We start from the raw sequence: 9103 nt of genomic DNA, 5'->3' as shown, positions 1-9103 counted from the left end.
GGTGGGTGGAGCCACTTTTACTAAAATGGCTATAACTCAAGAATGGAATGAGATATTTTTACCAAACTCACACATATGTAAGAGTGCATTCTGTGGTCGTGTGAAAAAGAAGGCAAATTGACACTTGGTGGCGCTATAACAGGAAAAAAACCTGAAAATGGCTATAACTACTTCACTGTTAGCTTGATCAACTTGATCAAATGGCATGCAGTGTCTTTGTCCGAGGAGCCACGACTTTCTATGAGGACACTGACACATTTCAAAAAACATGTCAGCCATTGGCCTCTGAATTTCAGACAGGGTTAAAGGAGGCTGATCGGACCGAAACTTGCTGGGCCTCTTAAACTCACGGCCCAAGAGACCTGTGAAAAAATTCAAAGGAAATCGGCCACTTCTCATTCTTAGCAACTTTGCCTCTAGGACCACTGCTGTCCATCAAATCATTCATTAAATATTGGAAACTATTTAAAAAAACAATTTTGGTGAACTAGTCCTAGTTTTTTTGGCTCAACCTTGATAACTGTTAAAAAGCTTTACAAACCATATATATATATATATGGTATATAGCCTGTATTGGTATTTTCCATGTATGATCGATATGGTTACAGGCTTGCTAAATAAAACTAAAAATCTTTTTACGCATGTGCTTAAAGGCTTTAAAACATTTGAGCCCTGTTAATTGCTGTTTGCAGCTATATTTATTATTAATATTATTAGGGCTGCCCACTTAGTAGTCGACTAACCGTTAGTCGACGAGAAGAGGCTTAGGAAAAAAATCGGACAGATCATCTATGTGGTAATTACAGTACATCGGGCGGGACATCCAAATGCTCACCTATCATTCATCGACCTCAAATATGGCTTATCATCTGAAACATGTAAGTAGTAGCAACTTTACATGGTCACTCACTTTAACGTTAACCTAGAAATATGTTGGCTATCCAAGTGTTGTGTGGAGTGTGAAAGCTGAATAGTAGCACACTGCATGATGGCTAACATGGAGGTGCCGGTGCGATCACTTGCACTTAAAATACTCTGTCATTTCTGGTCATACAGATGAGAGCAATAAATCTTTTGAATCTGTGAAGAGTCTACTTTTATTTGTGCACTTGCAATAACAATAAAACATTGAAAAGAACCAAAACTCCATTTAAACTTGCCTCACAGACATGAAAAATATAGAAAGTGAAATATCAACTTTTAAATTAATCAATTCAAATGGAAAACAAATATTCTCAGGTTATGTAATCCATGTGAAACGTGCATATATGGGTGTCTATTATTGCAGAGATGACAAGTCTACATCGTCAACTTCATCACATTCACTATTTTCATGACAATTAACGTCTCGGTTATGTATGTAACCCTCGTTCCCTGAAGGGTCTTAAGGGACAGTACTTTTAACTCAGCTGACTGCAAAGACTTGAAGGGATGACCCCAGAGATATGTAAGTACCAGGGAGAGATCCCAAGAGGGTATAGAGGGAGGACAAGGTGGATTCAGTCTCCTCGACCCCTCAGGAACCTGACGATCAGGACATGTTCTGATCATGTTAATGGCACTGTGTGCCAGTGCATCCGTGCCGAGAGTGCCCTCGGTCAGGGAGCAGAACAAATGACAATGGGCTGTGTCCAGAGAGGCAAACAAATCTATCTGTGTGGCTCTGAAATGCTGGCAAATCATCTGGACCACCTGTGGAAGCCTGTGGATGGAGTCTCCACCCGTAAGCGGAGGCTGCTGTGAGACCTCGTCGACTGCATGGTTGAGCACGCCTGGGACGTGAATGGCACGAAGCGACCTCAGATGCTTCTGACTCCATAGGAAGAGATGGCAGTCGAGTTGCGACATGCGACGGGAGCGTAGCCCACCCTGATGCTTGATGTACGCAACGGTCGCAGTGCTGTCTGAGTGGACCAGTATGTGCTTGTCTGACAGCAGCTCCTTGAAGCAGCCCAGTGCAAGACGTACAGCTAGCAACTCGAGGCAATTGATATGCCAATGCAGTTGAGGCCGCCGTCCACAGACCCGAGACTGCATGCCCATTGTATGTGGCTCCCCACCCTGTGGTGGAAGCATCTGTGGAGACCACAGCATGCCTGGACACTTGTTCCAGGGGAACTCCTGTCCGCAGGAATGAAGGGTCTGACCACTGAGTGAGGGTGCGATGGCAGTTCGGTGTTATGGGAACAAGGAACATACCGCGTTGCCATGTTATAGCTCCTCGGTGAGGCACGCTGTCCAGGCGGCCGAGTCCAGATCCATACAGAGATAAGAGATCATCTGCCCGGGGGCAAGTTTGGTCTTGTCCCAGTTGACCCGAAGACCCAAATGGCTGAGGTGAGCTAAAACCATGCCCCTGTTCTCGCACAACTGCTCTCACGAGCTGGTCAGAATGAGCCAGTTGTCGAGGTAGTTGAGAATGCGAACGCCCTGTTCCTTGAGGGAAACAATGGCCGCTTCCGCAACCTTGGTAAAGACGCGGGGCAACAGGGCCAGCCCAAAGAATAAGACTTTGTACTGATATGCCCAATCCTCGAACGCAAACCGTAGGTAGGGTCTATGTCGAGGCAGAATTAAGACATGAATGTATGTATCATTCAGGTCGATCTCTGCAAACCAGTCCTGGGGACAGATGCATTCGAAAATGCGTTTCTGCGTAAGCATCTTGAACGGCAGCCTGTGAAGGGACCAATTCAGGACTCGCAGATCCAGGATTGCCCGTAACCCACCGCCTTTCTTGGGACAAGCTGGGAAGCGCTAACTAGGCTTCCAGACTCCGAGCCAGTGGGACCAAAGGCACGACAGATGTACCCAGCGTGGGGCAGCAAGGCAGAGTGCTGGGACCCGACTCGGATGGCTTAACGGCCCGGCCCGGTCGGACTTCGCGAGGTGACAGCATGTATGGGAGACAGCACAAGAGAGGCGGCCTCGACATAAACCCTGGCACATGCTGGCGAGGTGAGAGGGGGCTGAGAGTGGCAAGGCATTGCACCGCACAATGCCAGATGCGCCCTCTTGGGACCTGGAGGATTGGGAAACAGCTCTTTTTGTGAAAAGGTGGGTGAACGGAACGGAACAGAACCAAACAGAATGGAACCAAAGATTGTCCACCCGGCCCTGTGACTTGCATCATGCGTAGCTCAACCCCGACTCAGAACTACCCACATGCAATGAGTGCGTTTGCCTTCCACAGACCCGCTGGGGGCCAAGACACATGCAGGGCAGAGGTGGTGAAAAAAAACTTTTAATGCAGATTATGGTCCTTTTGGCTTTCCAAATTTGGCACCAAAAGGCTTCCATACCACCAAGTTTTTCATGCACATCCGGGCTAAAATACAGGGGGCGGGGCAAGGTAAGTACGTGTCTCACACTACGCCCCCAGGGGCCCCCAGCTTTTCTGTAAAAACAGCAGTTGAGAGCTCTGTAGCTTGTGGCCGCCTCTGTAAGTGCCGTAACACCAGCACAGACTTCACAAGAAGGCATTCTTCTCTCCAAGAGACTCGATCTTGCAGGAACACAAATGCTTGGCTCTGAAGCAAAAGACAAAGTGCGTGTGCATCTGCATCTGTACTTATACCCGCGCTGCAGGATGGAGTAGGTGCTATTAACTTGATGCGTCCGATCACACCAGTGTAATCAGTCTTGGCTGGTCCTAGGAGCGTACAATCACACCGGTGTGATCAGAAGTTTCAGTGCATCATGTGATCAACTGCCAAATTCAAACGTGCGTACGCGCTTTGGCTGATGCTAAACCAGAGACAGACGGATGAATTCACGTGTTGTAAGTCCAACAGAATCTGCGGCACAAACTAACGTGGCGGCGCCCATACAGTGTATAGCTCAACTAATGTGATCATTATAAAGCTGTTTAAACAGCAAAACACATCCACTTGCTCATATGTGACAATCGGAATATCAGATATTTCATGTTATAACTAAATATTTTTGAATATTTATAATAATAAAGGAAAAATTAAATAAAAGCAGATTATCAGTCATACAGCGCTGTGGTGTTTAACGTGACAGCACCATGGCAATGATGCCTCGCTATGGAAACAATAAAGTGATAAGTTCTAAATAACGGTCGCCTTGAAAAACTCACACTGGGGGGTCAGCCAGAATATTTTAAACTTACATGCGAAAGGGTTAATCACGTACGCCAATATCCATTGGCTCGTTTAGTTTAGACTTGAAGGTGATAGGGCTCTCTAGCAATTTGTCTGTTCACTTCTGATGAACGTCGAACATGACTGACTGAAAGGGAGCTGCATTTGCCCCACACACTCGATGATTCTCAATAGATTCACATTACTGCATTGCAAAATGTTTTTAACAAGGATCAGAATTTTTGTGAAAAATGTTCTTTATTGTCATGAAAATAATGCCATATCTCATGCAAAGCATGCTTTATCTAATGCATTTCATGTTGTTACATGCTGTCAGATTCCTCTTACCTGATAATATTAAGGTAAACATTCTGCATTGTTAGAATATTGTTAGCCCCATACATCCTTCTCACTTAAAGTCCATATATGCTTATTCATTGAGGAGCATCAACAGATCTAAAAGACTGTTATAAAGCCTCATTCTCATTAAGTTCCAAAGACTTTCTCTTTTATCTATTTGTTTAAATGTATTTATTTATTTGTTCTCTCTTCTGTCAGATTTGCATAGATTTGAAGATGTGTGCTCAGAACTCCTTTCTAGAAGTAACCTCATGGGTATAGAGTGCCACAGTAGGGTTCTGGAAGTAGCAATCTCATCCATTTTCTCTATAGAGGTATAAGCCTTTTAAGACAGATATAAGAGAGACCTGAGCTCAAAGAGATGATATATGCTTGTGTGAAAGTCAGTGGGATTTAAAAATAAATAAATAACAAGGCAACCATGTTAGATAGCACAATTCACAGATGAAAAATCTGGTCCAGGCTGGTTTAGGCTGGTTAGTGCTGGTATAGTGCTGGTACAGTGCTGGTCTAGAAGCTAGCTGGTGGATCAGCATAGTCATGCTATTCTCAAACAAAACAGAGCTGAAGATAGTTCACCAGCACGGTCATGGTTTGATTGTGAGTAGGCCAGTTGTCTGTATGCAAGCAATGTTTTGGGGACAAGGATTGTTTTTGCTTTAACATTTCTATGTTTAACACATTAATTATGCAAAGGAAAATAATATAAGATTAAAACATATGATTTATGTAATATATAACTTTGTAATTTCTTTTGCTCCCTCTGTTGAAAGTAGAACTGAACATTTGAATTGTTTTAGTTATGATTTATGTTATTAATCACTGTCATCTGGATAACAAAGAAAACATTCAAACTGGTAAAATGTTTCAAAGAATCAAAGGATTTGTGTTTTACACAATTTTTGTGTAAAACTTTTTTTTGTGTAACAATTTTTTAAATCTTTACACAAATCATTTAAAATCAGTTTAACAAGTCCGTTTGCCCATATAATCTTTAGGGTATTAGGTTAGCTAATTTGGCTTGCTGTCCACTGAGGAGGGGCTCGATGAAGCATCTTCAACTCGAGCTCTGATACACCCCCCAGTGAATAAATAGGATGTGATTACATAGGGCAAGGTACCTGAAATGAAGGTGGAGTTTGGGGAGGTGGAGAGATGCTGAAACAGCTGAGACTGAAGAGAGGTAAGCAGCTGCTTATATACTCTGGCTGTTGATTGGAAGATTAGATGGGCTCGCTCCTCCCTAAATTACGTTTAGGAACTTCACTTAAAAAGAGCTTGTGTACATTCCAAAACAAAACATTTAGTGAAATAAAAAAAGAAAAATGCCAAATAAAAGTTAGTTTAATAACACGGGTAATGAGAGGAGTTCTTTCAATGGTACAGTTAATAACAACTTGATTATGGAAATTCAAAATTGAAAGCTGTTTTTAAAGACTTTCATGCTCATTTGACAACTGACGTGTCAAAATCTGTCTGTCATTCACTGATTCCAAAAAGTGTACACAGTAAATTTGTCATTGCAGGCAGGAGCATGATATATTTTAGACAACAGTAATAGCATGCACTTTCAACAATTGCTGAAAGAATTAATTTAACAAGTCAATAGCCAAGTACCTAACAAAAAGGAACAATAATCACCATAATGGTGACTTCAAACAGCTTTTGTGCAAGTATCATATGAAAGAAATAAAGACAAATTGGTTTGTAATAAATGAACATGGTAAGTCAGTTTTTGGAGTTGTTTAAGCATCTTCTGGGGAGATATTGATTTTATTTGCAGTTTATTTCATCTAAGGCTGTGTGGCTGTGAATCAGTTGTAGTTGCTGTGTTTCTGCTTGTCTCTTCTCTTTTTTATGTTCTTGTTGTTCCTCTTATCTTCAGCAATTCTGCTTCTTTACCGCAGGTGTCATCATTAAAGGTCAATCATCACTTGTACAGTGAATCTACTTTATTTCATTAACTGCATCATTGCTTCAGCGTTACTTTTACTTTATATAGATTGGGGCCATATGAAAACTGAGCAGTATTTATTTAACACTGAGGATTTTGCTGTGTACAAGTAAACATGTCACCTTCAACATGCATTTTCTTTATTAAACTTTTTTTTTTTTTTTTTTTAAATAATTGTATAATTTTTTTTTACTATGAGCACACACAAAGAAATGTGATATGTAACACATATGACTTTTGTTGTGGTCTTCCTGGAATAATACCAGCACTCAAAAGATAACGGTCCACCAGTACACAGCAAACCAGTAACCAGTATCCCATGCTGGTCCCAGTGTCCAAAACATACCTCGTGCTGGTGACCAGCGATGCTAGATTTTTTAGCAGGGACTATGGAAAAGATATATAGTCATATTTGTATATATTGTCTCAGTTACTCAGTGTAACCCTTGTTTCCTCAAGAACGGAGACATCACATCAGTGACCATCAAATTGGGAATCTCACCAGAGAGACCAATCTTCTTCGAGTGTTAATTAAATAAGCCACTGCACATTGGCATCTGACTGCCAAGCCCTGAAACATGAGTATAAACAGGCAGCAGGTGCAATGCACATTCAGGTTTTCGCTGAGGAGCTGAGTCGGTGACCCAGCCACCCCAGCAATGGAAAAGCAACTGCGTCGACGGGATGGGACATGACGTCTCCGTTCCCTTCTTCATGGAAAAAGGATTACACAAGTAACCGAGACATTCCATTTCAGTCAGTCATGTTCATGCCTCTTTCAGTCAGTCATGTTCATTCAGTCTCTCCATGCCTCTTTCTTTGAAAATTTGGGCGTAACAGAAGTAAAATGAAACCAAATTTTTAAATTTTCCACCGTCCCCCTTCCGGGAGTGGTGCAGTCGCCATCTCCCGAAGAGCTGCTCTCTCCATCTCTGGGTCACCCGTCTCAGGGCCTCTTGCTCTTGTGCTTTCTGCCAGGTTTGGCAGGGGCCTGGATAGGCTGGGCCCCTTGCTTACATTGAGCTCCATGACGCTGCTTAGTTGGAGGCTGCTGCTGATGCTGCGTGGGAGCAGGGGCAGATGCAGGAGGGCACCTTTGGTGATGGGCAGATTGTGGTGCTGCAGCTGGTGGTCAGGTGGATTCAGCAGCTGTCCGCTGGGGTAGGATATATTTAATGGCCTCAGTCTGCTTCTGTGCAGCCAAGAACTGCTGAGCAAAGCTCTTGACCATGTTGCTGAACAGGCTGGTCCGGGACACTGGGGAATTTAGAATCCTGATTTTATCAGCATCCCTCATGTCGGCACAGGCAGAGATGGCATTCCTGGATCACCAAGTGGATATCGCACAACCCAGAGACCGCACAGTGACCTTTGACACTTGTAGCGTGAGGTCCATTGTGGGAACAAAATTCTTGTAGACCTCTCTTGTGCAGGTCTTTGAGTGTTTTGGCTTGATGGACCTGCAGCAACGGCATTGCATGCAGGGTGGAGGCAGTCTCCCCACAGGCTCCATAAGCATTGCCAGTTAGACTAGACGAATACTAGCAGTGGTTCCCAGACTCAATTGCATTGCAACCGACCGTTCCACTAGGGGATCCCCATATACCCCCTAGCCGCCCCAGCATTGAGGGTAGTGAAGGAGAGGAGGAACTAGGTCTGCTTCTGGCAGTAAAAGGTGACATCCACAACCTAGTAAGCTCCTCATGCTCCTCTGGGAAGAATGGGACCGAGAAACCAATCATCCAACCTCAAGGGCTTGGGACACGGTGGAGGATTCCACTCAAGCCTGACCCTCTCGGTGGCCCGGGAAAGCATAGTCATCAAATCTGGTCATCAAGAAGAGCCCCGAAGGATACAGCTGGTACACTTCGATTAGAAGGTCCAGTGCATTCCTTGGGCATCTCTACTGGCTGCGGAGTGCAAGAGGGATGAGGGGCCCTGGGAGGTTGGTTCCTCGGAGGGGAAGCCCTCACCGTAATCCTCAGATCACCCAGGCTACTACCTGAAGTAGTCCTCACATGGTTTATACCAGGAAGAGAACTAGATAGAGGCAGAGGCTAGTTTGATGCCCAGACATGTGAGGCAACAATCGTGACCATCCGCGCCAGGTAACAAGTGCATCCAGAAACACATGGGTGGGAATGTCATCTTTAAAAAGATGGAACATTTTTTAGGGAAATTAGTTATTATCTTTATTAGTGCTGAAGCACACAGGGGAAATGGCCACAGCAACAATGGCAGGGATTTAGTGCAGCCTGTGCACACACTCTCATTGAATACGTTCTCTCTGTAGATGGCTCTCTCTCTTGAGATTGTGACTACCGCTGCAGCACCGTCACACCAACACCAAGTGAAAAGTTGAATATGCATTGCACCTGCTGCCTATTTTATTCAAGTATCAATCAAATATCAAAAACTATCAAATATCGCATGTGAATTGGCTTTAGTTAAGAGTAAGATCTACCAAAGTAGATTAGACAAGTCAAAAGTTTCATATTGTACTGTTATTTTTGATTCATGGTCATATGCAATGCCTCATTCGATGAGTAGTTAAATCCCTCTTAAACTAATTACAGTCCTGTACCTTTGTACAGGTTATTTTCTTTTTCTTTTTTAATTCAATGAGGTAATTCAATTATGAGGTTGTGATTCATCACAGAGCTAGTTTGTTTGGTAATATATG

This window comes from Chanodichthys erythropterus, chromosome 15, assembly GCF_024489055.1.
Source record: "Chanodichthys erythropterus isolate Z2021 chromosome 15, ASM2448905v1, whole genome shotgun sequence".
In the NCBI taxonomy this organism is placed as follows: domain Eukaryota; kingdom Metazoa; phylum Chordata; class Actinopteri; order Cypriniformes; family Xenocyprididae; genus Chanodichthys; species Chanodichthys erythropterus.
This window is presented reverse-complemented; position numbering follows the sequence as displayed.